Source organism: Triturus cristatus, chromosome 12 (genome assembly GCF_964204655.1).
Source record: "Triturus cristatus chromosome 12, aTriCri1.1, whole genome shotgun sequence".
NCBI classification, from domain to species: Eukaryota; Metazoa; Chordata; class Amphibia; order Caudata; family Salamandridae; genus Triturus; species Triturus cristatus.
This window is the reverse complement of record NC_140595.1, coordinates 660,900,916-660,915,525: the sequence shown is the minus strand read 5'-3', so window position 1 is coordinate 660,915,525 and position 14,610 is coordinate 660,900,916. Positions and strand designations below refer to the sequence as shown.

The 14,610-nt window shown below is 41.1% G+C and overlaps 16 non-coding genes across 16 annotated transcripts; 4 read left to right on the top strand and 12 right to left on the bottom strand.

The window, feature by feature from the left end:
* Positions 1-386: 386 nt before the first annotated feature.
* On the bottom strand, positions 387-458 carry TRNAT-UGU (transfer RNA threonine (anticodon UGU)). The gene has a single exon. It is a non-coding gene; the product is annotated as a tRNA-Thr (tRNA).
* Positions 459-1,047: 589 nt separating this feature from the next.
* TRNAS-GCU (transfer RNA serine (anticodon GCU)) lies at positions 1,048-1,129 on the bottom strand. The gene has a single exon. It is a non-coding gene; the product is annotated as a tRNA-Ser (tRNA).
* A 412-nt stretch (positions 1,130-1,541) lies between these two features.
* TRNAI-UAU (transfer RNA isoleucine (anticodon UAU)) lies at positions 1,542-1,636 on the top strand. Its single transcript has 2 exons — positions 1,542-1,579; positions 1,601-1,636. It is a non-coding gene; the product is annotated as a tRNA-Ile (tRNA).
* A 1,174-nt stretch (positions 1,637-2,810) lies between these two features.
* Positions 2,811-2,882, bottom strand: TRNAT-UGU (transfer RNA threonine (anticodon UGU)). The gene has a single exon. It is a non-coding gene; the product is annotated as a tRNA-Thr (tRNA).
* Positions 2,883-3,471: 589 nt separating this feature from the next.
* On the bottom strand, positions 3,472-3,553 carry TRNAS-GCU (transfer RNA serine (anticodon GCU)). The gene has a single exon. It is a non-coding gene; the product is annotated as a tRNA-Ser (tRNA).
* A 412-nt stretch (positions 3,554-3,965) lies between these two features.
* On the top strand, positions 3,966-4,060 carry TRNAI-UAU (transfer RNA isoleucine (anticodon UAU)). The gene is made up of 2 exons: positions 3,966-4,003; positions 4,025-4,060. It is a non-coding gene; the product is annotated as a tRNA-Ile (tRNA).
* Positions 4,061-5,235: 1,175 nt separating this feature from the next.
* Positions 5,236-5,307, bottom strand: TRNAT-UGU (transfer RNA threonine (anticodon UGU)). Its single transcript has one exon. It is a non-coding gene; the product is annotated as a tRNA-Thr (tRNA).
* Positions 5,308-5,896: 589 nt separating this feature from the next.
* On the bottom strand, positions 5,897-5,978 carry TRNAS-GCU (transfer RNA serine (anticodon GCU)). The gene has a single exon. It is a non-coding gene; the product is annotated as a tRNA-Ser (tRNA).
* A 412-nt stretch (positions 5,979-6,390) lies between these two features.
* TRNAI-UAU (transfer RNA isoleucine (anticodon UAU)) lies at positions 6,391-6,485 on the top strand. Its single transcript has 2 exons — positions 6,391-6,428; positions 6,450-6,485. It is a non-coding gene; the product is annotated as a tRNA-Ile (tRNA).
* A 1,174-nt stretch (positions 6,486-7,659) lies between these two features.
* TRNAT-UGU (transfer RNA threonine (anticodon UGU)) lies at positions 7,660-7,731 on the bottom strand. Its single transcript has one exon. It is a non-coding gene; the product is annotated as a tRNA-Thr (tRNA).
* Positions 7,732-8,320: 589 nt separating this feature from the next.
* TRNAS-GCU (transfer RNA serine (anticodon GCU)) lies at positions 8,321-8,402 on the bottom strand. Its single transcript has one exon. It is a non-coding gene; the product is annotated as a tRNA-Ser (tRNA).
* Positions 8,403-10,083: 1,681 nt separating this feature from the next.
* On the bottom strand, positions 10,084-10,155 carry TRNAT-UGU (transfer RNA threonine (anticodon UGU)). The gene has a single exon. It is a non-coding gene; the product is annotated as a tRNA-Thr (tRNA).
* Positions 10,156-10,744: 589 nt separating this feature from the next.
* On the bottom strand, positions 10,745-10,826 carry TRNAS-GCU (transfer RNA serine (anticodon GCU)). The gene has a single exon. It is a non-coding gene; the product is annotated as a tRNA-Ser (tRNA).
* A 411-nt stretch (positions 10,827-11,237) lies between these two features.
* On the top strand, positions 11,238-11,332 carry TRNAI-UAU (transfer RNA isoleucine (anticodon UAU)). The gene is made up of 2 exons: positions 11,238-11,275; positions 11,297-11,332. It is a non-coding gene; the product is annotated as a tRNA-Ile (tRNA).
* Positions 11,333-12,506: 1,174 nt separating this feature from the next.
* On the bottom strand, positions 12,507-12,578 carry TRNAT-UGU (transfer RNA threonine (anticodon UGU)). The gene has a single exon. It is a non-coding gene; the product is annotated as a tRNA-Thr (tRNA).
* A 589-nt stretch (positions 12,579-13,167) lies between these two features.
* On the bottom strand, positions 13,168-13,249 carry TRNAS-GCU (transfer RNA serine (anticodon GCU)). Its single transcript has one exon. It is a non-coding gene; the product is annotated as a tRNA-Ser (tRNA).
* Between the last annotated feature and the right edge of the window lie 1,361 nt (positions 13,250-14,610).

Here is a 14,610-nt window from a genome sequence, read left to right as displayed (position 1 = left end):
GGGAAAAAAAGTATTTTATGGGGGAAGACTTTCACATCTCCTTGGTGAAATTTGTAGGGCCTTATAACATCCTTTCTGTGGATGCAGATTCAGTCGGAACAGAGGTCCTAGTCCTCGCTCTGCCTTTCAAAGGAACTGTAAATATGCATGGCTTATTTGGCTTTGCCCGGCAGGGCTTGCCCGCCAGGGTGAGAATGGCGTTTGTCAGGCGTTCGTCAGGCGATCGGAAGGGGTGAGGCAATAATTTATAATTCAATGATCTTCATGATATTTTCTTGATAATATGAAAGCAGGAAAGGGAAGCTTGGCAATAAGCAATCCTAAAGCAAGGTGTGACTCCAGGGAAGAATGACTTGAAAACAACATACAGAAAGACTCATGTAAAAAGGCCCTGATGAGGCTTGAACTCATGACCCCTGGTTTACAAGACCAGTGCTCTGCCACTGAGCTACAAGGCCAGTCTGCACGCAGGATGTAAATTGCAACATGTATTCTTACTGAGGTATGAATATATCTATGATTTTGAGACTCTGTATGGAAACGTAGTTGCATATGAATGTCCACGTGCGCGCACACATTGAAGACCATGCTTAAGGCACTTTTTTTGGAAGTATGAAAAACTACATTTTCATATGAGAAAATAAGAGTTTTCGCATTCAAGACCATACCGATAGCTCTAGTTAGTATGTCTGCAATCAGTGACATATAGAGAACCCACTTATTAGAAGTGATCTGTCTCTGTGGGGCAGACATATGTTAACAGTCATTCATTTGAGACGGCCTAAACTTTAGGAGTAAGAGCTGCTTTCTTATCAATCTATTTATCCGAACTGGTTAATAAGCCAGGAGTGAGTGAAAGGCAATCCTCTGGAAACTCCATGAAAGATCTAATTTCTATTACGCACAAAATACTTCACTTTATTTGACATATTTGTTAAAATGGAACAGTCAGATGATCCCATCTAGCGGATCCTGGCTCTGTCTTGAAAGAGAGTGTAATTATACTACAAGAAATGCTGCCCATCAAAAGAGACTCTGATGGCTTTCCGACGAAGGTGGGATTCGAACCCACGCGTGCAGAGCACAATGGATTAGCAGTCCATCGCCTTAACCACTCGGCCACCTCGTCTGCCCTACAGCCCCATCTGAAACCTTGCTTCACAAAAGGTACTGAAGTGTCAATATACTGTACCTAAAAAAGAAAAAAACAGCTGAGGCAAGATCTCACATTCCACGTCTTCCCCCAATCAGGGTCCTACATTTCATTTTTGGGAAATTCTTACTATGTGCTAATTACAAATATTCATAAGATTCCCCTAGACTTTGTCAGAACTGTCAAGATATAATTCTATGGGGTTTTGAATTGACAGAGCATATGTTATAGGACAATTATAGAATCTATTCCGTTTGGACTGTATTTTTAATAGTCATGATAACATGCTAGCATGTGAGTCGATCTTGCACAGTGAATGATGGAGCAGTGTCTGTCATCTACTTGGTCAGCTGTAGATGGCTCACCTGGGGAGATGTGAAAAGAGAGAGCTCCAGTGGTGCAATCGGTTAGCGCGCGGTACTTATACAGCAGTACTTGCACTGAGCCATGCCGAGGTTGTGAGTTCAAGCCTCACCTGGAGCAGCCGTGTTGTTTTTCATAAACCATTTCACAAAAAGTAAAGTTTAAACTCAGAGTATGGACGGCCCTTGCTAGAGAGTCTTTACTTCTTATAGGATCTACGTGTCCTACTCCTCTGGGTGCCAAATATCACATATCCTCCGCGATGCTCAGTTTAAACATTCCATGATGTGCCATCTTGCATTTCATGCAAACACCACATCAGTGCATTTAAAAATACATTTGTAGAATAATAAATATGATGAAAACAGTGTTCTCACATGATAACCATAAACTGAAGAGCTGCAAAAAATGCTGTATCAGCTACTTACAATAAAAGGTGACTCGAAAAAACTAGCAAAAGAAGAGCATCATCATATTAAAGGTTCTATTCACCATCTTGAGTTGCACCATAGCAGCTTATGGTGCTTTTCTGCTCAGAGTGTGCCTCCAATCCCACATTCATTTTTAATTTCTTTGCAGTTTAAAACACAACAATTACTGCTCGAAGTTCACTTTTCAAAACCATTCAACCTATTAAATGTATTTCTCTAACCTATGAATGTGGTCCATGTTCACTTTTCCTCATCTTCATCTCGATACTCCTTTCCCAGAAACCAGGTTCACTTCTTCATTCAACCCACCCATCCAAAGTCACCAAATCTTTGAAGCAAGTCTGCCTATTCTCCCTTTCTCTCTATGTACAAGATACCTTGTATCATTTGAATGGACAGCAGGAGAGAAGGATATTTATGGTGAGTGGGGGTGGGGTTTTGAGGAGTAACCTCATTTGCCTAAGAGCCGGGGTATCTGGGAAAAAAAGTATTTTATGGGGGAAGACTTTCACATCTCCTTGGTGAAATTTGTAGGGCCTTATAACATCCTTTCTGTGGATGCAGATTCAGTCGGAACAGAGGTCCTAGTCCTTGCTCTGCCTTTCAAAGGAACTGTAAATATGCATGGCTTATTTGGCTTTGCCCGGCAGGGCTTGCCCGGCAGGGTGAGAATGGCGTTTGTCAGGCGTTCGTCAGGCGATCGGAAGTGGTGAGGCAATAATTTATAATTCAATGATCTTCATTATATTTTCTTGATAATATGAAAGCAGGAAAGGGAAGCTTGGCAATAAGCAATCCTAAAGCAAGGTGTGACTCCAGGGAAGAATGACTTGAAAACAACATACAGAAAGACTCATGTAAAAAGGCCCTGATGAGGCTTGAACTCATGACCCCTGGTTTACAAGACCAGTGCTCTGCCACTGAGCTACAAGGCCAGTCTGCACGCAGGATGTAAATTGCAACATGTATTCTTACTGAGGTATGAATATATCTATGATTTTGAGACTCTGTATGGAAACGTAGTTGCATATGAATGTCCACGTGCGCGCACACATTGAAGACCATGCTTAAGGCACTTTTTTTGGAAGTATGAAAAACTACATTTTCATATGAGAAAATAAGAGTTTTCGCATTCAAGACCATACCGATAGCTCTAGTTAGTATGTCTGCAATCAGTGACATATAGAGAACCCACTTATAAGAAGTGATCTGTCTCTGTGGGGCAGACATATGTTAACAGTCATTCATTTGAGACGGCCTAAACTTTAGGAGTAAGAGCTGCTTTCTTATCAATCTATTTATCCGAACTGGTTAATAAGCCAGGAGTGAGTGAAAGGCAATCCTCTGGAAACTCCATGAAAGATCTAATTTCTATTACGCACAAAATACTTCACTTTATTTGACATATTTGTTAAAATGGAACAGTCAGATGATCCCATCTAGCGGATCCTGGCTCTGTCTTGAAAGAGAGTGTAATTATACTACAAGAAATGCTGGCCATCAAAAGAGACTCTGATGGCTTTCCGACGAAGGTGGGATTCGAACCCACGCGTGCAGAGCACAATGGATTAGCAGTCCATCGCCTTAACCACTCGGCCACCTCGTCTGCCCTACAGCCCCATCTGAAACCTTGCTTCACAAAAGGTACTGAAGTGTCAATATACTGTACCTAAAAAAGAAAAAAACAGCTGAGGCAAGATCTCACATTCCACGTCTTCCCCCAATCAGGGTCCTACATTTCATTTTTGGGAAATTCTTACTATGTGCTAATTACAAATATTCATAAGATTCCCCTAGACTTTGTCAGAACTGTCAAGATATAATTCTATGGGGTTTTGAATTGACAGAGCATATGTTATAGGACAATTATAGAATCTATTCCGTTTGGACTGTATTTTTAATAGTCATGATAACATGCTAGCATGTGAGTCGATCTTGCACAGTGAATGATGGAGCAGTGTCTGTCATCTACTTGGTCAGCTGTAGATGGCTCACCTGGGGAGATGTGAAAAGAGAGAGCTCCAGTGGTGCAATCGGTTAGCGCGCGGTACTTATACAGCAGTACTTGCACTGAGCCATGCCGAGGTTGTGAGTTCAAGCCTCACCTGGAGCAGCCGTGTTGTTTTTCATAAACCATTTCACAAAAAGTAAAGTTTAAACTCAGAGTATGGACGGCCCTTGCTAGAGAGTCTTTACTTCTTATAGGATCTACGTGTCCTACTCCTCTGGGTGCCAAATATCACATATCCTCCGCGATGCTCAGTTTAAACATTCCATGATGTGCCATCTTGCATTTCATGCAAACACCACATCAGTGCATTTAAAAATACATTTGTAGAATAACAAATATGATGAAAACAGTGTTCTCACATGATAACCATAAACTGAAGAGCTGCAAAAAATGCTGTATCAGCTACTTACAATAAAAGGTGACTCGAAAAAACTAGCAAAAGAAGAGCATCATCATATTAAAGGTTCTATTCACCATCTTGAGTTGCACCATAGCAGCTTATGGTGCTTTTCTGCTCAGAGTGTGCCTCCAATCCCACATTCATTTTTAATTTCTTTGCAGTTTAAAACACAACAATTACTGCTCGAAGTTCACTTTTCAAAACCATTCAACCTATTAAATGTATTTCTCTAACCTATGAATGTGGTCCATGTTCACTTTTCCTCATCTTCATCTCGATACTCCTTTCCCAGAAACCAGGTTCACTTCTTCATTCAACCCACCCATCCAAAGTCACCAAATCTTTGAAGCAAGTCTGCCTATTCTCCCTTTCTCTCTATGTACAAGATACCTTGTATCATTTGAATGGACAGCAGGAGAGAAGGATATTTATGGTGAGTGGGGGTGGGGTTTTGAGGAGTAACCTCATTTGCCTAAGAGCCGGGGTATCTGGGAAAAAAAAGTATTTTATGGGGGAAGACTTTCACATCTCCTTGGTGAAATTTGTAGGGCCTTAGAACATCCTTTCTGTGGATGCAGATTCAGTCGGAACAGAGGTCCTAGTCCTTGCTCTGCCTTTCAAAGGAACTGTAAATATGCATGGCTTATTTGGCTTTGCCCGGCAGGGCTTGCCCGGCAGGGTGAGAATGGCGTTTGTAAGGCGTTCGTCAGGCGATCGGAAGTGGTGAGGCAATAATTTATAATTCAATGATCTTCATTATATTTTCTTGATAATATGAAAGCAGGAAAGGGAAGCTTGACAATAAGCAATCCTAAAGCAAGGTGTGACTCCAGGGAAGAATGACTTGAAAACAACATACAGAAAGACTCATGTAAAAAGGCCCTGATGAGGCTTGAACTCATGACCCCTGGTTTACAAGACCAGTGCTCTGCCACTGAGCTACAAGGCCAGTCGGCACACAGGATGTAAATTGCAACATGTATTCTTACTGAGGTATGAATATATCTATGATTTTGAGACTCTGTATGGAAACGTAGTTGCATATGAATGTCCACGTGCGCGCACACATTGAAGACCATGCTTAAGGCACTTTTTTTGGAAGTATGAAAAACTACATTTTCATATGAGAAAATAAGAGTTTTCGCATTCAAGACCATACCGATAGCTCTAGTTAGTATGTCTGCAATCAGTGACATATAGAGAACCCACTTATTAGAAGTGATCTGTCTCTGTGGGGCAGACATATGTTAACAGTCATTCATTTGAGACGGCCTAAACTTTAAGAGTAAGAGCTGCTTTCTTATCAATCTATTTATCCAAACTGGTTAATAAGCCAGGAGTGAGTGAAAGGCAATCCTCTGGAAACTCCATGAAAGATCTAATTTCTATTACGCACAAAATACTTCACTTTATTTGACATATTTGTTAAAATGGAACAGTCAGATGATCCCATCTAGCGGATCCTGGCTCTGTCTTGAAAGAGAGTGTAATTATACTACAAGAAATGCTGGCCATCAAAAGAGACTCTGAAGGCTTTCCGACGAAGGTGGGATTCGAACCCACGCGTGCAGAGCACAATGGATTAGCAGTCCATCGCCTTAACCACTCGGCCACCTCGTCTGCCCTACAGCCCCATCTGAAACCTTGCTTCACAAAAGGTACTGAAGTGTCAATATACTGTACCTAAAAAAGAAAAAAACAGCTGAGGCAAGATCTCACATTCCACGTCTTCCCCCAATCAGGGACCTACATTTCATTTTTGGGAAATTCTTACTATGTGCTAATTACAAATATTCATAAGATTCCCCTAGACTTTGTCAGAACTGTCAAGATATAATTCTATGGGGTTTTGAATTGACAGAGCATATGTTATAGGACAATTATAGAATCTATTCCGTTTGGACTGTATTTTTAATAGTCATGATAACATGCTAGCATGTGAGTCGATTTTGCACAGTGAATGATGGAGCAGTGTCTGTCATCTACTTGGTCAGCTGTAGATGGCTCACCTGGGGAGATGTGAAAAGAGAGAGCTCCAGTGGCGCAATCGGTTAGCGCGCGGTACTTATACAGCAGTACTTGCACTGAGCCATGCTGAGGTTGTGAGTTCGAGCCTCACCTGGAGCAGCCGTGTTGTTTTTCATAAACCATTTCACAAAAAGTAAAGTTTAAACTCAGAGTATGGACGGCCCTTGCTAGAGAGTCTTTACTTCTTATAGGATCTACGTGTCCTACTCCTCTGGGTGCCAAATATCACATATCCTCCGCGATGCTCAGTTTAAACATTCCATGATGTGCCATCTTGCATTTCATGCAAACACCACATCAGTGCATTTAAAAATACATTTGTAGAATAATAAATATGATGAAAACAGTGTTCTCACATGATAACCATAAACTGAAGAGCTGCAAAAAATGCTGTATCAGCTACTTACAATAAAAGGTGACTCGAAAAAACTAGCAAAAGAAGAGCATCATCATATTAAAGGTTCTATTCACCATCTTGAGTTGCACCATAGCAGCTTATGGTGCTTTTCTGCTCAGAGTGTGCCTCCAATCCCACATTCATTTTTAATTTCTTTGCAGTTTAAAAAACAACAATTACTGCTCGAAGTTCACTTTTCAAAACCATTCAACCTATTAAATGTATTTCTCTAACCTATGAATGTGGTCCATGTTCACTTTTCCTCATCTTCATCTCGATACTCCTTTCCCAGAAACCAGGTTCACTTCTTCATTCATCCCACCCATCCAAAGTCACCAAATCTTTGAAGCAAGTCTGCCTATTCTCCCTTTCTCTCTATGTACAAGATACCTTGTATCATTTGAATGGACAGCAGGAGAGAAGGATATTTATGGTGAGTGGGGGTGGGGTTTTGAGGAGTAACCTCATTTGCCTAAGAGCCGGGGTATCTGGGAAAAAAAGTATTTTATGGGGGAAGACTTTCACATCTCCTTGGTGAAATTTGTAGGGCCTTATAACATCCTTTCTGTGGATGCAGATTCAGTCGGAACAGAGGTCCTAGTCCTCGCTCTGCCTTTCAAAGGAACTGTAAATATGCATGGCTTATTTGGCTTTGCCCGGCAGGGCTTGCCCGCCAGGGTGAGAATGGCGTTTGTCAGGCGTTCGTCAGGCGATCGGAAGGGGTGAGGCAATAATTTATAATTCAATGATCTTCATGATATTTTCTTGATAATATGAAAGCAGGAAAGGGAAGCTTGGCAATAAGCAATCCTAAAGCAAGGTGTGACTCCAGGGAAGAATGACTTGAAAACAACATACAGAAAGACTCATGTAAAAAGGCCCTGATGAGGCTTGAACTCATGACCCCTGGTTTACAAGACCAGTGCTCTGCCACTGAGCTACAAGGCCAGTCTGTACGCAGGATGTAAATTGCAACATGTATTCTTACTGAGGTATGAATATATCTATGATTTTGAGACTCTGTATGGAAACGTAGTTGCATATGAATGTCCACGTGCGCGCACACATTGAAGACCATGCTTAAGGCACTTTTTTTGGAAGTATGAAAAACTACATTTTCATATGAGAAAATAAGAGTTTTCGCATTCAAGACCATACCGATAGCTCTAGTTAGTATGTCTGCAATCAGTGACATATAGAGAACCCACTTATTAGAAGTGATCTGTCTCTGTGGGGCAGACATATGTTAACAGTCATTCATTTGAGACGGCCTAAACTTTAGGAGTAAGAGCTGCTTTCTTATCAATCTATTTATCCGAACTGGTTAATAAGCCAGGAGTGAGTGAAAGGCAATCCTCTGGAAACTCCATGAAAGATCTAATTTCTATTACGCACAAAATACTTCACTTTATTTGACATATTTGTTAAAATGGAACAGTCAGATGATCCCATCTAGCGGATCCTGGCTCTGTCTTGAAAGAGAGTGTAATTATACTACAAGAAATGCTGGCCATCAAAAGAGACTCTGATGGCTTTCCGACGAAGGTGGGATTCGAACCCACGCGTGCAGAGCACAATGGATTAGCAGTCCATCGCCTTAACCACTCGGCCACCTCGTCTGCCCTACAGCCCCATCTGAAACCTTGCTTCACAAAAGGTACTGAAGTGTCAATATACTGTACCTAAAAAAGAAAAAAACAGCTGAGGCAAGATCTCACATTCCACGTCTTCCCCCAATCAGGGACCTACATTTCATTTTTGGGAAATTCTTACTATGTGCTAATTACAAATATTCATAAGATTCCCCTAGACTTTGTCAGAACTGTCAAGATATAATTCTATGGGGTTTTGAATTGACAGAGCATATGTTATAGGACAATTATAGAATCTATTCCGTTTGGACTGTATTTTTAATAGTCATGATAACATGCTAGCATGTGAGTCGATCTTGCACAGTGAATGATGGAGCAGTGTCTGTCATCTACTTGGTCAGCTGTAGATGGCTCACCTGGGGAGATGTGAAAAGAGAGAGCTCCATTGGCGCAATCGGTTAGCGTGCGGTACTTATACAGCAGTACTTGCACTGAGCCATGCCGAGGTTGTGAGTTCGAGCCTCACCTGGAGCAGCCGTGTTGTTTTTCATAAACCATTTCACAAAAAGTAAAGTTTAAACTCAGAGTATGGACGGCCCTTGCTAGAGAGTCTTTACTTCTTATAGGATCTACGTGTCCTACTCCTCTGGGTGCCAAATATCACATATCCTCCGCGATGCTCAGTTTAAACATTCCATGATGTGCCATCTTGCATTTCATGCAAACACCACATCAGTGCATTTAAAAATACATTTGTAGAATAATAAATATGATGAAAACAGTGTTCTCACATGATAACCATAAACTGAAGAGCTTCAAAAAATGCTGTATCAGCTACTTACAATAAAAGGTGACTCGAAAAAACTAGCAAAAGAAGAGCATCATCATATTAAAGGTTCTATTCACCATCTTGAGTTGCACCATAGCAGCTTATGGTGCTTTTCTGCTCAGAGTGTGCCTCCAATCCCACATTCATTTTTAATTTCTTTGCAGTTTAAAAAACAACAATTACTGCTCGAAGTTCACTTTTCAAAACCATTCAACCTATTAAATGTATTTCTCTAACCTATGAATGTGGTCCATGTTCACTTTTCCTCATCTTCATCTCGATACTCCTTTCCCAGAAACCAGGTTCACTTCTTCATTCATCCCACCCATCCAAAGTCACCAAATCTTTGAAGCAAGTCTGCCTATTCTCCCTTTCTCTCTATGTACAAGATACCTTGTATCATTTGAATGGACAGCAGGAGAGAAGGATATTTATGGTGAGTGGGGGTGGGGTTTTGAGGAGTAACCTCATTTGCCTAAGAGCCGGGGTATCTGGGAAAAAAAGTATTTTATGGGGGAAGACTTTCACATCTCCTTGGTGAAATTTGTAGGGCCTTATAACATCCTTTCTGTGGATGCAGATTCAGTCGGAACAGAGGTCCTAGTCCTCGCTCTGCCTTTCAAAGGAACTGTAAATATGCATGGCTTATTTGGCTTTGCCCGGCAGGGCTTGCCCGCCAGGGTGAGAATGGCGTTTGTCAGGCGTTCGTCAGGCGATCGGAAGGGGTGAGGCAATAATTTATAATTCAATGATCTTCATGATATTTTCTTGATAATATGAAAGCAGGAAAGGGAAGCTTGGCAATAAGCAATCCTAAAGCAAGGTGTGACTCCAGGGAAGAATGACTTGAAAACAACATACAGAAAGACTCATGTAAAAAGGCCCTGATGAGGCTTGAACTCATGACCCCTGGTTTACAAGACCAGTGCTCTGCCACTGAGCTACAAGGCCAGTCTGCACGCAGGATGTAAATTGCAACATGTATTCTTACTGAGGTATGAATAGATCTATGATTTTGAGACTCTGTATGGAAACGTAGTTGCATATGAATGTCCACGTGCGCGCACACATTGAAGACCATGCTTAAGGCACTTTTTTTGGAAGTATGAAAAACTACATTTTCATATGAGAAAATAAGAGTTTTCGCATTCAAGACCATACCGATAGCTCTAGTTAGTATGTCTGCAATCAGTGACATATAGAGAACCCACTTATTAGAAGTGATCTGTCTCTGTGGGGCAGACATATGTTAACAGTCATTCATTTGAGACGGCCTAAACTTTAGGAGTAAGAGCTGCTTTCTTATCAATCTATTTATCCAAACTGGTTAATAAGCCAGGAGTGAGTGAAAGGCAATCCTCTGGAAACTCCATGAAAGATCTAATTTCTATTACGCACAAAATACTTCACTTTATTTGACATATTTGTTAAAATGGAACAGTCAGATGATCCCATCTAGCGGATCCTGGCTCTGTCTTGAAAGAGAGTGTAATTATACTACAAGAAATGCTGGCCATCAAAAGAGACTCTGATGGCTTTCCGACGAAGGTGGGATTCGAACCCACGCGTGCAGAGCACAATGGATTAGCAGTCCATCGCCTTAACCACTCGGCCACCTCGTCTGCCCCACAGCCCCATCTGAAACCTTGCTTAACAAAAGGTACTGAAGTGTCAATATACTGTACCTAAAAAAGAAAAAAACAGCTGAGGCAAGATCTCACATTCCACGTCTTCCCCCATCAGGGACCTACATTTCATTTTTGGGAAATTCTTACTATGTGCTAATTACAAATATTCATAAGATTCCCCTAGACTTTGTCAGAACTGTCAAGATATAATTCTATGGGGTTTTGAATAGACAGAGCATATGTTATAGGACAATTATAGAATCTATTCCGTTTGGACTGTATTTTTAATAGTCATGATAACATGCTAGCATGTGAGTCGATCTTGCACAGTGAATGATGGAGCAGTGTCTGTCATCTACTTGGTCAGCTGTAGATGGCTCACCTGGGGAGATGTGAAAAGAGAGAGCTCCAGTGGCGCAATCGGTTAGCGCGCGGTACTTATACAGCAGTACTTGCACTGAGCCATGCCGAAGTTGTGAGTTCGAGCCTCACCTGGAGCAGCCGTGTTGTTTTTCATAAACCATTTCACAAAAAGTAAAGTTTAAACTCAGAGTATGGACGGCCCTTGCTAGAGAGTCTTTACTTCTTATAGGATCTACGTGTCCTACTCCTCTGGGTGCCAAATATCACATATCCTCCGCGATGCTCAGTTTAAACATTCCATGATGTGCCATCTTGCATTTCATGCAAACACCACATCAGTGCATTTAAAAATACATTTGTAGAATAATAAATATGATGAAAACAGTGTTCTCACATGATAACCATAAACTGAAGAGCTGCAAAAAATGCTGTATCAGCTACTTACAATAAAAGGTGACTCGAAAAAACTAGCAAAAGAAGAGCATCATCATATTAAAGGTTCTATTCACCATCTTGAGTTGCACCATAGCAGCTTATGGTGCTTTTCTGCTCAGAGTGTGCCTCCAATCCCACATTCATTTTTAATTTCTTTGCAGTTTAAAAAACAACAATTACTGCTCGAAGTTCACTTTTCAAAACCATTCAACCTATTAAATGTATTTCTCTAACCTATGAATGTGGTCCATGTTCACTTTTCCTCATCTTCATCTCGATACTCCTTTCCCAGAAACCAGGTTCACTTCTTCATTCATCCCACCCATCCAAAGTCACCAAATCTTTGAAGCAAGTCTGCCTATTCTCCCTTTCTCTCTATGTACAAGATACCTTGTATCATTTGAATGGACAGCAGGAGAGAAGGATATTTATGGTGAGTGGGGGTGGGGTTTTGAGGAGTAACCTCATTTGCCTAAGAGCCGGGGTATCTGGGAAAAAAAGTATTTTATGGGGGAAGACTTTCACATCTCCTTGGTGAAATTTGTAGGGCCTTATAACATCCTTTCTGTGGATGCAGATTCAGTCGGAACAGAGGTCCTAGTCCTCGCTCTGCCTTTCAAAGGAACTGTAAATATGCATGGCTTATTTGGCTTTGCCCGGCAGGGCTTGCCCGCCAGGGTGAGAATGGCGTTTGTCAGGCGTTCGTCAGGCGATCGGAAGGGGTGAGGCAATAATTTATAATTCAATGATCTTCATGATATTTTCTTGATAATATGAAAGCAGGAAAGGGAAGCTTGGCAATAAGCAATCCTAAAGCAAGGTGTGACTCCAGGGAAGAATGACTTGAAAACAACATACAGAAAGACTCATGTAAAAAGGCCCTGATGAGGCTTGAACTCATGACCCCTGGTTTACAAGACCAGTGCTCTGCCACTGAGCTACAAGGCCAGTCTGCACGCAGAATGTAAATTGCAACATGTATTCTTACTGAGGTATGAATATATCTATGATTTTGAGACTCTGTATGGAAACGTAGTTGCATATGAATGTCCACGTGCGCGCACACATTGAAGACCATGCTGAAGGCACTTTTTTTGGAAGTATGAAAAACTACATTTTCATATGAGAAAATAAGAGTTTTCGCATTCAAGACCATACCGATAGCTCTAGTTAGTATGTCTGCAATCAGTGACATATAGAGAACCCACTTATTAGAAGTGATCTGTCTCTGTGGGGCAGACATATGTTAACAGTCATTCATTTGAGACGGCCTAAACTTTAGGAGTAAGAGCTGCTTTCTTATCAATCTATTTATCCAAACTGGTTAATAAGCCAGGAGTGAGTGAAAGGCAATCCTCTGGAAACTCCATGAAAGATCTAATTTCTATTACGCACAAAATACTTCACTTTATTTGACATATTTGTTAAAATGGAACAGTCAGATGATCCCATCTAGCGGATCCTGGCTCTGTCTTGAAAGAGAGTGTAATTATACTTCAAGAAATGCTGGCCATCAAAAGAGACTCTGATGGCTTTCCGACAAAGGTGGGATTCGAACCCACGCGTGCAGAGCACAATGGATTAGCAGTCCATCGCCTTAACCACTCGGCCACCTCGTCTGCCCTACAGCCCCATCTGAAACCTTGCTTCACAAAAGGTACTGAAGTGTCAATATACTGTACCTAAAAAAGAAAAAAACAGCTGAGGCAAGATCTCACATTCCACGTCTTCCCCCAATCAGGGACCTACATTTCATTTTTGGGAAATTCTTACTATGTGCTAATTACAAATATTCATAAGATTCCCCTAGACTTTGTCAGAACTGTCAAGATATAATTCTATGGGGTTTTGAATTGACAGAGCATATGTTATAGGACAATTATAGAATCTATTCCGTTTGGACTGTATTTTTAATAGTCATGATAACATGCTAGCATGTGAGTCGATCTTGCACAGTGAATGATGGAGCAGTGTCTGTCATCTACTTGGTCAGCTGTAGATGGCTCACCTGGGGAGATGTGAAAAGAGAGAGCTCCAGTGGTGCAATCGGTTAGCGCCCGGTACTTATACAGCAGTACTTGCACTGAGCCATGCCGAGGTTGTGAGTTCAAGCCTCACCTGGAGCAGCCGTGTTGTTTTTCATAAACCATTTCACAAAAAGTAAAGTTTAAACTCAGAGTATGGACGGCCCTTGCTAGAGAGTCTTTACTTCTTATAGGATCTACGTGTCCTACTCCTCTGGGTGCCAAATATCACATATCCTCCGCGATGTTCAGTTTAAACATTCCATGATGTGCCATCTTGCATTTCATGCAAACACCACATCAGTGCATTTAAAAATACATTTGTAGAATAATAAATATGATGAAAACAGTGTTCTCACATGATAACCATAAACTGAAGAGCTGCAAAAAATGCTGTATCAGCTACTTACAATAAAAGGTGACTCGAAAAAACTAGCAAAAGAAGAGCATCATCATATTAAAGGTTCTATTCACCATCTTGAGTTGCACCATAGCAGCTTATGGTGCTTTTCTGCTCAGAGTGTGCCTCCAATCCCACATTCATTTTTAATTTCTTTGCAGTTTAAAAAACAACAATTACTGCTCGAAGTTCACTTTTCAAAACCATTCAACCTATTAAATGTATTTCTCTAACCTATGAATGTGGTCCATGTTCACTTTTCCTCATCTTCATCTCGATACTCCTTTCCCAGAAACCAGGTTCACTTCTTCATTCATCCCACCCATCCAAAGTCACCAAATCTTTGAAGCAAGTCTGCCTATTCTCCCTTTCTCTCTATGTACAAGATACCTTGTATCATTTGAATGGACAGCAGGAGAGAAGGATATTTATGGTGAGTGGGGGTGGGGTTTTGAGGAGTAACCTCATTTGCCTAAGAGCCGGGGTATCTGGGAAAAAAAGTATTTTATGGAGGAAGACTTTCACATCTCCTTGGTGAAATTTGTAGGGCCTTATA